Raw genomic sequence first — 17,969 nt, forward strand, 5'->3', positions numbered from 1 at the left:
GCACAGTTTTATTGTAAAATCTCAATAAGAAGTTTTTGTAATAAAAATAATTTATTACTTGGATCATAACGCACATCACTGTGTCGGAGCCAACTTCTTGAAACTGTTTTGTGTTACGCTAAGAGATTTTACTTCGCACATTAATTCGAGGTATTTAATCCAAAATGCGAATGCGATCGATACGATATACCCGATATTGCGACACTGAGTTTGAGTTGGTTCGAGTCACGATCGACAAGGGCACGTCGACGGGCACAGCGGAGCAGCAGACTCGTCGTCGTGCCAAGCACGACCGGTGCCACGATCCCGCCCCTTTTCACTTCCGGTACAAGGTGCGCTCCGGAGCACACACGCCGTAAGCTAGACGGTAGGCGGATCGATAAGGAGACGAGTACGAACGAAGGCTGCTCTACCTCGAGCGCGCGGAGAAGAAAGAGGGACGGAGAGTCGAGGGGTGAGATCGAGAGAGGGATGATGGAGACGCGGCGGGGAATGGAAACGCGGTCGACGACGGAGGGAGAAGAGCGGCAAGAGAGAAAGAGAAAGAGGAGGGGGGAGGGGAGTCCAGGTCGGCAGGAGACGTGCTGCGGAAGAAATGAATTCGAAAAGGGGTTATCCGCGCTATTCCGCTCGTATCTATAGCCGCGGCCTATCGATCTGACGGCATTATTGCTGCAGGAAGCAGCGACCTCAAATTCAGCCATCTGTGCCGCGAGAGCACCGCCGTTCATATTTCATCGCGAGGTGCTTGCACCGTGCCGTTACCGTCGCCGAGCCGCGGCACCCGACGCGTAGTATATGCATCGTTCGCTCTATCTCACAAGCATGCAAGCACTTTTCCTTCGTGTGTTGTGCGCTTCATAGTCATTACTCCACTCCGAACGGTACATTGCGACGCGTTGCAAAGACGCTATTTAGAAATTTGATTAAAAAAGATCGCGAATTGACGAGATATAATGCATATTTTCTTTATCACTGTTGGATATTAAAAATTTTGCAATATCATATTGTAAATTTAACTAAACACAATAAGTAAACGCCTAATTTTCTGCTATGGACCATTATGACGATCTTCATTTAAATTTGCGGCTTTATTCACTCCTGGAAGCTTCAAAATATAGTATTGTAAAGAGTGTCTATTTTCAAGCGCACTAGTCGCACAATCACGCGCGCGCTTATGATTTATTAACAACGCATAATTAAATGATCAAAGTTTTCGTGCCGCGAGATCGAAGAGATAACGAATTAATATTGAAATGGACGCGAAATATAATAACGGAGGTTATAAGCAGGGGCTTCGTACTACTCGATATGCAGCTCGGTCGCTTCCGTGAGTTGGTCTAGCATTTTCTCCCCGACCGGAACCTTCACCCTATAATCTTGTCGTTACCTCGCCTTCTTTTGCAGCCCGCGAACGATGACATATCCCCTAGGAATATCGCGTTCTTCAGTAAGCGCGCCTCGTTCTTTAAATTCTTCGCATGAATTCTTTCTGAGACGCGCCGAGTAATATTTGCGACTTTTGAACGTGAGATTTTCACTTCTCTTCCTTCAGCATGTTTTCGCGTGCAGTAAGGAAATTGATGCAAACGACTCTATTCAGATATTTTTCTATTTCAATAAAAAAAAAGAACATATTTTTTGTGAATAATGTATAAAAGTTATCCTTATTGTATCTTTTTTTTTTGTAACATTGCAGCTGAATAGTTTAAATGCGCTTCCTTGTATATTAAAAGATTAATACCATATATGTCGGACGAAACTGTAACATCTCTGGTGTTTGAGAAATTCAATATATTCACTCAGAATCTCACTGTGCGAAATATAGTTCGCGGAAGCGTTGAGTTTACAGTGTGCAGGATAGCGATAGTGAAACAAAATTAATTTTGTGGTAACTGCAAACCTTGGCGGATTTAGGTTATTTCCACGATTGATTTATCATCCATTAATTATACTCAGACAAATCGGATTTACGAATCGTTCTAAAATTGACGTCGGATAAAAATGAATGAATAATAAACAGTGATTGATCGATTTGCATATGATGCTTTCATCGCGATGATATATAGATCGATTTCCGTGATGGCTTTAATGGCCTTTAATCAGGATTCATTGATCAACGATCGACCTAGGATCCTACATTTCTAAATAAAAAATTCCGGCGTGAAAGGGTTAATTCGTGGATTAAAGGTTTTCGCACGAGAGAATGCCGAAGTTATCTGTGCTAGCACCTCGAAAGACGCAGATGGAGTTGTTGCTAGCGGGGGTCAGCGTTATAAAGGGTCTGCATTATTTATGAACTTGCTGCACCGTTGATGAGAGCAGCTCCATCCAGTCTCTCCCTTGCTCTAGCGATACGAGAACGTGCGTCGGATTGGAATCGGTACCGGACGATTCATCGTAGAGCGGAACAAATCGCGCGTGAGTAAATCGCCGCTCGCATCTGTCGATTCTTGTAAATAATTAAAACGTGCGTCATCCTCGCGACATACGGGAAACTTGTCGGGCATATTAAACGAAAGACTCGGCACTCGCTCGACTTTAGGAAGTAGCAAATGATATATTAGTTTTATCGTAAATACTATGTTGAAAACGGCTGATTACTATATAACGGTGCAAAATCTTTAGTGAAAATTTATGGATCGAATTTCAATTAGCAATTAATAATAAAGAATAAATCCGATATGGGGAGTCGTGAAGATATATTCTCTTCGTAAATTTATATTCTGGCTTTTCGTGAAAACATTAAATAGAAATTTGTCCTCCTGATAATGCGAGTTATCAAATGATACTGTCAGGACAATCGATTTATTACATCGGCTAAAAGGCCACACGAAGATCGCGGAGTTGAAACCCTCTGTAGAGCGCACCTAATTCCACGCGGGATTTGCTAATCCGGGGTTGCAGAGTCGGTCATTATTTGGTGTCGCGTGATCTCGGGGGTAAAGCAGCGCACGGGGCGTATCCCGGTACTACGGAACGCGCTGTATTTATCCCCCGATATATCACCCGAACCCCTAAATGCCCCGGAAAAGCTCGTCCGACCGAAACTAGGCGCGTATAGAGCGCCGCAGTATCATGGAGCAGAGTACGGGATAGCATTTAGCCATAACACGGCAGTATCGATTTTTAATTCGCTTAAAAATCGCTTTAAGCTGTGATAACGATTGAAATATCTTTTGCATTAGCAGCCGTTTGTCTAATTACAGAGAAGATTAAATCGAATTGCGCAGCGCTGCACCGGCCCGCCGATACATTCAATCTCTTTGATCGCGTCATTATTAATAGCTCTTTTATCGGTACGTTATTTAGTACTCCGTCCTTAGCTCTCTATCCTATTCGATCGCGTATCTCTTTTTTCATCCATATATAGTAATTGTCTTTTGTTCGCGCAGCTGAAAATTCGCTATTGAACTTATTGGAAGCGTGGCGAAGTAGATAATCAAATAAACCAATAAAATCTAATAATTTCATGACAACTTATACACCATAAATGTTGGATATACATATCTATATAAAATATCGGAAAATTATAGTAACGTACAGATTATCTTTCTCTAGCAAAAATATTGAATAAGTTTATCACAACTAACACTGCACTTTTCGGATTTCGTTATTACATCTCTGCTAGCAAGCGTTACAAGATAAAATTAAAACAAAAATGTTATCTCGGATTGAATATTATACTTCAGAGATAGTAAGTCTGGTAAGGAGAATCAAAGTTTATGTCACCGCATTTATCACAAGGGAGATTACTAGTTGACTACTAAGGACAGTGCGAACCACGCGCGCGAGGAAACTAAGAGAGAGACAGAGAGAAAGAAAGAGAGAGAGAGAGAGAGAGAGAGAGAGAGAGAGAGAGAGAGAAAGCATAGAAGACCGTGTGTCCTCGGAGCGTGTGCTACGTACAGGCCGATAGGTATCGATCCCGTTGACTCTATTCAGTGTGCACGACTCTCGACGGGGTGAGTTATATACCGCGGGCCGGTGCTGCTACGGTAGAGTAACCTCCCTTGTACACGCTTGGTAGCGTGTGTGCTTGTGAAAACACCGATATCGTTATTTATGCATCGCGCCGATGGTAGGCTGTATATCTCGTCTCCCGAATGTATCTCACTCACTCACTTACTCTCACTTTCTCTCTCGCTCCCTCTCTCTCTCTCTCTCTCTCTCTCTCTCTCTCTCTCTCTCCATCCCTATCCTCTCTCACTCTCTTTCACTTTGCTGCACTTGCAGTCCTTCGAAAACTGCGCCGGGGCCCGTCGGTGAAGTTACGGTTAGATTGTGGCTTTCTCGGGAATTCTCTGGATTTTTACGTGCATTCTCCCAATGCGTCGCGTCGCGGGATTCGTTTCCTCGTATTCGATGTGTACTCCACTCCTCGTGTTTCGCTCCCTCGGCGATATCGTCAAGCATCACCGAGCCGCTCATCTCTTTCTTTCTTTCTCTCTCTCTCTCTCTCTCAACTCTCTCTCTCTCTCTCTCTCTCTCTCTCTCTCTCTCTCTCTCTCTCTCTCTTACTCTCTCTCTCTCACTCTCTCTCTATGTCTCTGTCTCTTGTCTCCGTTCTCAAACGGTGCCGGGATTTAATGCTTTGTGGTTCAGATGTTTTCCGTGTTTCCCGCAACACTATGTGAATTAATCACGCGCCGATTTGCCGGTATGCATGGTCAACATGCGTACATACGCAGGCAACGTTGCTATTTCGCAAATAGGCTAAACGCATTGTTGAACAGTGCGGACGCGCGGCAAACTCTATGCCCGACGAATGCAATTATTGCGACGCAATATTATTATATATTTTGGGAGTAAATGTTTTGTGATGTTAGACAGTTATCACGTTCATGGGTGCTACAATGTAATCGAGCCCATCACGGAATCTGGTGGCATGCAATATAAGAATGTAAGTTTTCATAAAGGCAACATATATATGCAATATAATCGCTTTTATGCACTTGAGTTGAAAGTAATAGCAAAATAATATATTAATATTAAGAACAAAGAAATTATTGTGCATTATCATTTATATTATCTTTATATATATTTCAATCATGAATTAAATGTATATAACTATCTATTTTTACATTAGCTGGAAAAAATGACTCCGCAAATGGGATTTTTATTCTCGATTGATGAAATCGAGCATTCAATAGATCAACGTTAACTATACTTTCTGGCACTATCGTTCGCTATCTCTCGCCGTAGGTTATTTTGCCCCATTTCCAATCTATTCATCGGGCATTGTCGCCGATTGTTCACGATCGCACGATTCAATATCGCGTTCGGTGTCTCTCCGTTAACGACCGTCAAAGTGCACCGGATGCCGTCAATAGTAGACGCGAAAGTGTTAACGGGCGCGTTGCGAAAAAAAGTGAGAAAAAAAAGTGCGAGTATATTGCGATCATCAGTATAAAATAAAAAAACGGTCCCTCGCGCGACGGCGGGATGGAAAATGTGGCCGAATCGTTTTTATCTCGACGTACGCGGCTTTAATTTCGCAGTCATTACCGTTATTATTTCTCCGCGTTCGGCCAAACAATTTACACGATGAATACGCCCGAGTATACAATAACGTACAGAATTAAAAAAGGGATCGACACGTATGGGCAAATATTTCCATACTGACGTTGCTGTACGAGCGCAACATCACCGTCCGACTGAACATTGGCTAATTAAAACTATTTATCCCAAATGTGTATAAAGGTTCGTTTTAAAATCATCATGGAATAAACGCCGATTATTTGCTCCTACGTCATCCGGTTTGGCTTTTCATATCATAAACGAATAAAATTATACGCAGTTAACAAAACGCCTGCACACATTTCATGACGCCTATATAGTCCACAGAAATTCTTTCAAAACCGAAATTCTATCAAGAAAATCCGACAGCGTCGCGATAAGTTTTTCTTACGCCACCAATTTCGTTTTCCAATTTCGACTCTCTTCAGACTGTCGAATAGCGAGACTTTTTCCTCGATGATCGTTGAGTGGATGCTCTCCTCGCGGCTTTGTTCGCCGCAACGAAGGCCAGTGATTAGAGGTGATTCCATTTTTCCAGTTCACCCTCTGGACTACCGCCTGAACTCTCATTATTATAAAGTCACTAACGAACCGAGGAAGCGCCCCGCAGACCATCTAATTTCTCTCTTTCCCTTTTTCGCGTCTGTTCTTTTTCTTAAATCTCTTCTCCCGTCCCCTCCCCGCCTTCTCTCCGATTCTCTCGGTTTCCTTATCGGCCTATGGCCAACGGACCAAATCGATTCCCATCGCAACTCGCAATCGCAAACTGAAGATTGAGGCACTTAAGCTACAAAGTAGTGACGACTTTGAAATATCTGCTTAAGTAATCATAACATGTAGTAATATCTTGAACTCTGTTTGTTTATGCACCTGTCGCAAACTTTGCCTACACACTTATAGCACATGAACTTGTGTTTCGTTGGCACGGAAGCAAGTGCTATAAATAGTTTCAGAAGTTATAGAACGTTTGGAGTTTACGATTATGGAATGAATACTTTTTATAAACTTTAACATTACGCAACAACTCTCTTTTTAATCATTTTAACATTGCAGATTGTGATTAATCAAAATTTTGTGGTTATAAAAAAAATATCTATATTACATTATTTCTCGCATTATTTATTACAGTTATGGCATTTACTTAGTAATATAGAGTAATATCATTAGAAAGTAATTACAACGATAAAAGGATTACAACGAAAATATCTTTTCAAGTAAATTGAAGTAAAAATTTCGATGAGAAGAGCCTGTGTTCCGGTACTTCAAGGAGTTTTCATACAATTGAGCAGATTCGATAAAGTTACCACCGGTTCGCATCCTTCGCTCGCTTTCCGACGAGTTTGAATCATCGGTTTGAAACGCGGTAGTTCGAGCCATTCATTAGCGGAGAAAACTTTTAATACCCACTTTTATCAATAACATCAATTCATCAGTGCATTACGTAAAAACGTACTTTACGATTATGCTTTTTGATGTTTTTTATACCTTACATTCTCAATTGTAAAGACAACGTAATTGATAGATAATATTCATATTAAATGTTAAATAAAAAATAATAGTAGAATAATAAACGAATATTGTTAAGGAAATATCACTTATATACTTATATAGGTATATAATAAAAAAATTAAAATATACATAATCAATAATAATAAGTAAAACACGACCGTTATGATGTACAATCATTTCTCTCTAATTCATGAAATACATATAATATTTAAAAATAAATCAAATAGCTGGTTATTCTGGCGCAGGAACAAAAAAATAGCTTTCCGAGAGCTTTAGCTCTATTTGAGCAATAATAAGAGCCATGGGCGTGACAAACTTATTCGCATGGAAACAACGAAGTCTTGAATTCGAAGCTTTCGTAACAGCCAGGAATAATAAAGACTACCCAAGGTAAATGTTTTCACGACGGGTAAGTACGTGCGCACCATGAATATGCAAATCCGCAACAAATTTCCCCTCCTCGCTCCTGCGCCCACGAAACACCTTTTTCTGGTTGCCTGATTAACACCTCGTGAAAGTAAAATCAGCGAATTAGCGATTCCGACTTCCGCCATTACGCGCCCTTATCTTCAATTCAATACGTTCCATTATAATCGATTAATTTTGTTATTAAAATCCCGACGCTCGTTCTTAATTCGCGGTAGATGCCCCGTAGCTGTTTTCGCTCTCTATGTGTTTTCTATGATAACTTCCGCAATAACGTCACGAAGCTCTTTAGCCATATCGAAGCAATTTTATCTCTCTCGTATCTTCTTAAGACGTGTTTACTTTGAAACTTTTGAACCGCCGTACTTTCCTGCGAAGACACTTGTTTTTCGCGTAATCATTCGATGATTTTATGTCTATCTTTAATTTGTTGTCTTTCGTATTTTTTCCAGAAATAATAAGCTATCTGAACATTCTGAACTCACTCGTCTCTCTCTCTCTCTCTCTCTTTCTTTCTCGTTCTCTCTTTCTCGTTCTCTCTGGAATGTCAGTTCAAAGTTTCCAACAACGTCCAGAATAACCAGGTTAAAATATCTGCGATGCGTGAACATTTCGTTTAATCTTGTTATATCAGATTTCAAATGAGCAGAGATATTCTCGGATGGATCTTCGCGGCAAAAATGCGCGGAACGATATTATCAGCGACTGATATTCGCGCTTTAGTTCGAAACGTAGGGAGAACTGCAGCTTCGCCAAGGTTCTCCGGATAAGGCTTTGTAAAAACTTTCAACCTCGCACCGACGTTTCAGCGTGTTTTATCGTCGCTCGACGTTAAAATAAAGTGACCGCGACGCGAAGCTCTCGCCTGCCGCTCTTTCAGCCATCCTCCTTTCTCAACCATCCTCGTCTATCCGGCGTAGTCTCGCTCTTGCTCCGGACTCCGCTCCGCGTACACGGTCTGGGATATTGTTTTAGGGATGGCGTTCGAGCATCAACTGAAAATAGACCTGCCGTCGTGACACGCGTGCGTCTCATCCCTCTCTTTGCACCGTCGCGTCGCCTTCACGCGCGCCGGCCACCCTCGACGTACCGCTCCCGGCCAATGTCCGTTTCCCTTTCCCTTTTAGCTCATTCACGCGAGTGCAACCCTCGCCTTTCGCGGCATTTTATGGCAATACTAAATTTCGATGGGTGCGTGAAATAAAACGATATCAGGCCTGTTTCCCACTGGCCACTGATACCGACTGCCTATTGTCGCTGAAGCTATCAACAAACCGCGCGTTTCGTGAGCTAAACCAAGGGAGATTATTCATCTCGTTCTCCAATCCGTGAACGTTTTTCCATTTTACTATCAACTGATATTGCACGACCGAAACTGAGCACGAATGTGCGAGATACTAAAATAATTGCTATGTGTGAGATAAATTTGATTAGTTTTCGTTTGTGACATGGAGATAGAGATAATATGACTGCAATAATAGAGAAAAACGATATAATATTGAAGGTTTAATTAAGCCAAAACAAGTTAATGCGTACTTTATTATGCATGGTTACGGTCGTAGTTTAGAATGTTTCAATGTAAATGTTGCCTGCAGCGTAATATCGATCGCTTCAATAACCTTAGCTAGATGAGGAAAAAATATTCTGAAAAATTCTGCTTTAATCACCAACTCCTATATTTGCCTCTATATTAAACATAATTTTGCATTGATATTATATAATATCGTAGTATACCGTTACGATATTAATTATTCAAATTAAGTAACATAATTAAATTATATTTGTACGATATCAAAATTTCAAATCAAAATTATGAAAAAATTACTTTGAATGTTTAAAGCTAATCGTATATAGCTAATCAAGAATGAAGATAATTATAATTTCGTTATTTATATTTTAAATAATGATAATAATATATTAAATAACGAAGAAAATGTTCTATTTTGTATATTCTGTATGTTTTTACAAGAACAGATATCACTAGCGCGATTATTGTTCTAACTTCATGAAGTTTCTCCCTTCAGAAAATTTGACCGTGTAGGGACGACAAGGGTGGCCCCGCCGGAAGTGACGCCTAACAACGAGGAGGAAGGAACCTCCTCGTTTTCCCGGTCGCTGCAAAACACGACAGAGATTTATTAAACTCCCCCGAGAGACGGAAAAGAGCTGAACGAGGAGCGGCGAGCAAACAATAAATTTAGGTTTAAGAAAACAGGATACGATGGTTGAAGGGGGGGGGGAGGTGACCGCGGACCGCTTTAATTCGAAGGCGCCGCCCCCTGGAGATTGTGTTCAGGTTGATTTGTGACTTGAAGACGATGATTTTAAATTACTTGTTATTTAGCCGCACCGTTTGGTGCATCGGATCACGAAGGGATCAAGACAGAAATCTCGTTGGATATTATCGCATTTAGAGTAATCCTAAAGCGAAGTCGTTGAATAAAAAATGGAGAATATGTGTAAAAAATGCACGATTAGTTTTGAAAAATGCATGAATGATGACGTTTCTCACTTTTAATTTTAATGTGACAATTTAATTTAATGTAATAATTTAATTTAATATTTATATTTTTCCTGTAGATAACTTCTTGAAATGTTCATAAATATAATTTTCTTCAAAGCAATATGTTTTTAATTACACTGAATGATAAATTCTACATAAAGACACGCACGATAGCACTAGCCGACCGCCTGTCTATAGTAATCTGGCATCAATAATTCAGCAGACAGTTAGAAAAGATTTATGTGGCTTGAAATGACACGATTTGTAATACACGTAAAAATTATTCGGATACTTTTGAACGAACACGCGTTTGCACGCTGACTTCCGTAGGGAATATCATATTTTGCAACAGGAAATATGACAGAAAACGTATAACATCGATTGCGAACGGCGCAACTCGATGTAACGCGCCACCGCCTTTCGTTGTTGCTGTACATTTCCATTATTGCGCACTTAAACGTGCCGAAACAGAAAATTCGAAAAATTCAATATTATCGTATTGGTGCATTTCGTGCCTATCGGAAATATGAAAAGCATATATCTATGCCGACACGAATTTTATTGTACTACCTGCTGCGCGAGTAAAAATAGTTTGTCGCGAACGTCGCGAATCAGTGCAGTGAAATGTACAGTATATCGAATTCCAATTACTCAACATGCTGCAAGCGAGTTTTTATCTCTCTCAATGCAAAACTTTACCTTTCACCATTGAAATTTGTATCATACTTTAAAAATTAATTGCATCTTTTATATTGAAATAAATATTTTATATTAAAGCGAAACAGACGCATTGAATGCAACACAATATTCATTGATTTATGTATTCATAAATAACACGTCAAGCCTAATAATCTATTTTCACATTTGTAATAAGCAGCACATGCTATCACATATCTATAAATTTGCAAATATTAAAAATTTTAATCCATATTTGTATAATTTCAAAATCTTGTTAAATAATAAATCTTAAATAGTAGAATCCTTAACAAAATAATACTACTTATATTCATATCACATATGATCAATGATATAAATTTTTTCCAGCAAAGTACAGATTGTTAATATTACATAATACAAAAATACAAAGTAACGGATGTTTCGTAATGTCTTTAGTTATTTTTTGAATTATTAGAGACTTGAATTTTTAAGATATTTCTAAATTATAATCTGCCGAATAAATTATAATCTGATGTTATTACACAGCGTTACAGGCGTTTTTCGCAAATGCTGACACATCGCCGTGCATTATCACGCCACATTCCTCTTTTCGTAAACGTGGTGCGGCTACCCACTGACAATGTCTGCACGTAGAAAGTGCCGCGCGTGCACGGAAATTCAAGCACACTCTCTCTTACTATCACAGCGGAGCACCTTTAAGGCAGCGTCTGCAAGCGAGGAACGTTCCTGGTGCATTGGTCGCGATAAGGATCGCCAAGGGTTACCGGCGATGGTCCGTTCTAATTAATCAGCGATTCGTTAAAACCGTCTCCGCAGGTCGATAACGCTCTACCGGGTTTGCGTTCGCCATCAGAACCCGAAGGACCAGGGACAGGAGGGACGTGGAAGGAGGGCGATAGAGGGTGGGTGGCAAATCAGGGAGGGTGGCTCGGGAGACAGTGGAGGGTGCAGGAAGAGAAGAGAGGGTCTGGCCGGAGGGCGTAGCACGGGTTGCGCCGGGCTATACATTACGAGCTTTAGTAGGGTTTAGCCGTCGCTATATACCGTGTCGCGGTCACCATTCCGGACCACCTATACATACGATAGCGCGCGTGTCGTGCGTAGATACATATACACGCGTGAGCACGAGCGCGCGTGTAAATCCCGCGTGGATTCGACGGTACATGCGTAGGTCAGCGCACGTGTGTATATATCTACTGCTCGACCTCTAAGTGCGTATCGAGGTGTGCGTAAGCTGTTCGCACGCACGTCATCGTGTGCGTGCTACATAGCGAGACACAGTGTGCTCGGCTCGGAATATACGGGGTGTGCGGAGAAGGCCCGGTTTCGCTCGAGACTCGAGACCATGTAGTAGTCTCCGTGACACTCGACCTCAATGCCCCATGCGATAATGTCTATCAGCTCCATCACGCACTTCAGCGACCGTCTGCGCCAAGATCTTACTGTTTCATCTAATCGTCTTGCGTTAACGAGTACGCTATATTAAAATTATTTCTTGCTCCTTTAAAATCCGTAGCTAAAGGTAAAGGCAATATTTCTGTAACACCCCGTTGACGCTATAGTATGCACTACGACATTTGCGACTCGAGATAAACTGCCTACGTTTGGTAATTTTATGCGGGAATTTATAGACTCCGTGTACACAAGAATGTCTAATTACAATTATTGCGTGCCGCCTGTGCGTGTTGTGGCTTTTGTGCACGTATAAAAATAGCCGCATTACGAATCGCGAATAAGGAGGCGAACGAACGCAAACGTGGGCGATCCACTGCAACGCGCGTTTAGACGCTGCGTTGGATGGAGACGGCATAAGTACTGATGCGAGTCGCGATGAAAAGTTCCGACCGTGTAGAAAGCAAAGTTAATGCTTCACGAGTTCGCGGATAAAGAACTTTTCCGCCGGCCTCCAAGTTAACTTCGTGACAATTCGATGAGACGCGTTCGTATTTGCGAAGATGAGGAGATAACTCGATAATTTTCGCGCGATGTATTTGCATCATATCCTCTGCTTTCTGTCTTTGCGCTCTTCCGCGCGTTGTCGAATTAAGACGAGTAAAATCACACTACCCACAACTATGTAAATATGTGTATGCACACACGGATCCGTGCGCAAAATGTCAGTTATTAGATTTTTATAAGATATCTAAATATTAAAATCTGATTCGATTTTTCTCGATATCTTTGAATTCGAACCTTGCTAATTTAATTAAAGAGATTTACGATCAGAACATATTAGATAGTCGAAATGTATATTGACCTAATAAGAGGCGATAATAAAATATATCATGAAGTAGTGATTTTATTTATAACAATGTAATAATAAATAATTTAAAAGATACTCTTCCTACGCAAATATAGAAATATAAATTCGCAGTAGGAATAAATTTGCATTTGTGAGTAATTAACAATAAACCGCATAATAAAAGTTCCATATAAATACAGCAACGCTTTTTTATTTGTCATATATTCTATTTGCTAATTTTTATTTAATTAATTATCATAAGATGATTTTTTTAAATTAAAAACGGTCTATCCAGAGTAATATTAGAAAGACCAATGTGCGCGGCGTAAATGCATTCGCCACATTTGACAGTTGGATATTTCATATAGAAGCGGACTACAATAAAGAGAGAGAGAGAGAGAGAGAGAGAGAGAAAGAGAGAGAGAGAGAGAGAGCACATCTTCATGTATTTAAAAGCGTTTTATAGCGCCTATACAAACAAATATTATCTGAAAAAGTCATGACCACGGTTTGTTATCGTCCTCCATCGTTTTCTGCGTAATTTGGAATACTGTACGCATTCAAGAAGTCACGTTTTGAAGCTCACATATCTCGTCTCACGACAGGTGTTGCTATTCGCGCTTTTAACAAATTAAAGTGCACGGACAAAGAGAGACGTTTCTCCGGGACTAAAAGAGCCGTAGGGACGAAGGGTAAGGGTACGCAGTCAGAAAGAGATGTACGGATGGAGAAGCGGAGGTGGAGGCGAGCGAATTGGTGCTAGGCGAAAAGAAGAGAGAGGCAACGCATAAAGAGAAGCGTCGAGACGTCAGGCGTTTCTCGCTTGCACGGCTTCGTAGAACCACCTTGCTATTATACTGATTACATTTTCAAATGCGCCTACTCGGGATGCTCTCTCCTAACTCTTCCTCCCGGCTCTTTCTTCGCCTCCCGGTCTCTCTCGTCTTTCACTGCTCCAGCAACATCTACGATCCGACATGTTCTATCTATTTTTTTGCGTCTCTACGGATTTTATGACACTTTCGTCGCTCTTTCTCCCACGGTGCCATATTTCAAGAAATCCTCTCCGGCCCCTTTATCTTTCTCAGACGCGATGTAAGAGCGACTTTCACGCGGAGATGCAGGGTGGACGATTTGCTAAGTCTCGCGACGAAATTCCAGCGAGTTTCCGTCCACTTCCATTTCAGCTTTGTGTGCGTATCGGTATAGAGACTATCTGAATTTCTAAAAAGGCACGGCGGTCGTTGCCGAGACTCGATGACAATGCGCCGGTAAATCACCTCGGCACAAGACAAAAGGCGGAATTCAATAGGAAAAAGTCGGTCACTGCAACGACGTACTATGGACGCAAAGGCCTTCGTTCGACTGATCGATCTCGAATGAATATTTACGACGATCCGTGCACCCACCACTTTTTGACGCGCCGATTAGCTCTAAGGAAGAGGTGCGAATAACAATAAGTTCGCGTTGCCGTGCGATAAACTCACCATTTGCATGCGCGGACTTTGTCCCTCTCGCGCATACGAGCTTATGGAAATTATGGAAATCATTTGATAATATCGCCGTAGTAAATAACGAGCGACGAAGAAAGTAACGCGTAGCTTAATACAATAGAGAGTTCGCTAAGTTATCGTGCTACATACGCCATATGCTTCGAGAGATATTCGCGAGCGCGCATCCGGTCCGCGTGATAATGCGACATCAATCATGATGATAACGAACGCGCAGAAAGAATCCGCCTGTCTACGAAATATCCCGCGCAATGACCGGACGAGAATAAATGCCGGCGAGTATTGGCAAACAAAGAACGTGTAATATATATCGGCGCAAACCGATTATATTTGCATGCCAACGATATCGACAGCGTTAGGTCATCGACCGACGACGAGTTAAGTATTTTTAATAGGAGACCCAACCAAAGAAGCTCTCTACTCTCGCATTCACTGAACCGTTCGTCAAGTGCAATTGATTACCGCTGTACTGAGAAGTTAATCATAGTCATTCGTTGTCGACTGAACGGAGAAATAAGTTTCAATCATATTAAGATTGAAATTTATTTCTCTTGATAAGGATCACTCGCTAATTCACATAAATATTGTGTATTATGTGAGTGTATTTGCGAAAAAATCTTACACGTGTAAAATTTATTTGGCTCATCAAGTCAACAAAATATAATTACATTCATGGATTCTCAAAAAATTTGTAAGTAACATCCAAGCGATTAAACAGTTAAAGAATTATATTATTTATGCACATAAGAGTATATAATTACGTACTATTTTAATGTTACAATAATATTAAGAAATGGAAAGCATTATAGACATCCCACGGTAGATTTCTTCGCACGCGCACGCGGTAGGACTTTTCTAAGGACCTTTCTAACGAGATGCGGGAGACGGTAGGATCAGCAATGCAATTCTAAACGCGCGGCGACTGTGCAACGCCGTCCGCAATTTCCTCAGTGCACTGTCCATTACGACTTTCGAGGGACAATGAGACTTTATGGACAATTCCTCCCTCCCCGTTCTTATCCCCTTGTAGTACCCTACGTGACACCAGTCCTAATGGTGTGCCTGGAGGACGACGACACACCCTACACCATCAACGTACGCCGACGCGACTTTGCCTTTCTGCTTTATGCAACGTGCACGTTGAGACATGTGTCATTATTTTCGCGCAACTATCTTCCTAGTTACCAACGGCACGTGCGACGTGCCGCTACTCGAACGTGCCGGCGAGATAATACATGTTGCATTTGTTTTCGTTAAAACGCTGACAAAACGCTGCTTCCCAACATGGCGACCCTTTAATCTTCATTCGCGCCGTCTCGTTTGGGATAACCTCGTTTTCTCTGGCGACAATGGCCCTCTCCCTTTTATTGCCACGTGTTGCTCTATCGCGAATGTCAAAGTTCACGGTATTGTTATCGCTATAACGTTATTTCTGTCGCAAATTCAAAGATGCACTTGTGCGCGATATAAAACATATATTATGTTGAAAAATATAAAGCTGTCGCTCCGAAACGCGACAAATGATAATTTATTTTAGTGCATATATATTAATAATTAATTAACTAATTAATATTTTAATGGGCTATCGTGGGATTGTTGGGTATCTACACAAATACGACTAGAAAACAAATATTCATTATCGTATGAATGGTAAATTTTTCTCTATTATTTCGACGCGTAATAAATATTCATTCGTCTTTATTGTGCCCACGTATTCGATACTGTGCCCGCGATAATATTACCATCGTTAATTATAATTTGATTCAATTTCCTCGTTTATAACAATATCCTCGTTAATCCGCATCATATTTTCACTTTTAATCCCGTATCGAGTACTGTCAACGTTCACGCGTTGCTGATTCTATATTATCGATCGTCGTATAATAATCATGTATAATTGGTAAATTACTTGTTAAGCGACCAGAAAATTATGCCGATCCAATATGAAAATCGAGATCATAAATACTATAACTTGTTACATATTATACGCTTCGGGATTTTCCGGCTTTGGCTGCACGTAAGGGATTAAGTGGCGTTGAAAATTACCATTCACCCCCCCCTCCCATCCCACGATCAGATTTGCAACTTAAACGAGTTAAATGACAAACTAAAATGTTAATATGTATCATCAAGAATAAACATCAATGATCAAATTTCATACAAGATCATGCCACTTCGACACGTGATGACGTTCTTTTATCGATTGACAATTATTGTTGGTCCATCATTATGTATCCAATTTATTGCAAAAGTTAACAGCATCACATTATTCGATGATATTACATACTGCCTTCGTTGCAACTTATATCTTCATAGTAAACCATTTAAGTGACATGACATCGTATAATAATTTGAAAAAAATAATTAATCGAATTTTTTGTCTGTTCCTCAAACAAAAACGTTGAAAATATGTTTATATTATATTAGTATTACTGCGGCATGACGAAAAACATCTCTTGCCGCGGGGGGGATCGATGTTTTCAAGGCACATCGGAACAGATTTCTAATCTAAAATGTTATTACGTTGTCAGTTCTTTTTATGCATATAAACGTCAATGTGTACATAAAATAATTCGTGCAAAAAAACTCGCTCCAGTTATTTTAGTTAATCAATGGTCAAAATTGTTAAAAACATATTCCATATATCAAAAGTCTGATCATTCGTTTCATGAAACAGCGTTATCTCGTGACCGCGGTCATTAGGAGATAAATATGATTTCCATTTCAATCCCGGACATTTTTCTTTATCAACCAACAAGTTCAAGAATCAGAGAATAATCTATAAAAAGGTTCACGTGAGTTCCTAATAATGCGCGTGGCAAACGTGCGTAATAAGAAGTATTTACAGCGGACTTTCGTTGAAAACCTCGAATAGAAAAGAAAAACGACGCTTTCGTCATCCTTAGAAGACGCTGCAATCAATCTCTATTCCAAAGCGAGGTTTCGAACATTATCGCGTATATCGCGTGTGGAACTCACGCAAACGACGAAATAATCTCGGGTGAGCAATTCGTAGGAACTTATCTGCTTGACATTTACGAGCAAAGCGGAGGCTTTTTCGGAGAGAGCGGTCAGTAAAGCCTTGATATCGACAGCGCTACGTAAAATCAATATTTTCTTTAGTACGTTTTTTTAGATATTTTCCAAATTATTAGTTTATTTCCAAATTGTTGTAATTATTATTATATTTGCATTTTGAAATAATTGAGATCTTAACTGTTTCTCTGATAAAACAAAATAAATTTGAAATATTTAGTATATTTCTTGATTCGTGCTGTAAAATTAATATCCGACTTTGGTTATATATTTATCATCGAAAGATACATCATATCGTCGCAAAATTGTCTAAAGTGAACTTGGAAACTGGAAATTGCAATATAGCGCCGGCACGGTACCGGGACGCAATTCCAACATATCAATAGCGATAGGAAACGGTGCGCGAACCATTCCCCCATCCGTTACACGTTATTCCGTGCAAAAGTAGAAATAAAACGATGATTTTTTTTAACGTAGCATGAATACGCGCATAATTCGCGTTAATCGCGGTTGCCAAAACAAAATATCGTCTGCGCATGAAACG

General features: G+C 40.4%; 1 protein-coding gene across 8 annotated transcripts in view; it reads right to left on the bottom strand.

Moving 5' to 3' along the window:
- Ten-m (teneurin transmembrane protein Ten-m) overlaps positions 1–17,969 on the bottom strand; it is a 520,735-nt gene that overhangs the window by 183,141 nt on the left and 319,625 nt on the right. The gene's annotated exons all lie outside the window — the stretch shown is intronic.

Source organism: Temnothorax longispinosus, chromosome 6, assembly GCF_030848805.1.
Source record: "Temnothorax longispinosus isolate EJ_2023e chromosome 6, Tlon_JGU_v1, whole genome shotgun sequence".
In the NCBI taxonomy this organism is placed as follows: Eukaryota; Metazoa; Arthropoda; class Insecta; order Hymenoptera; family Formicidae; genus Temnothorax; species Temnothorax longispinosus.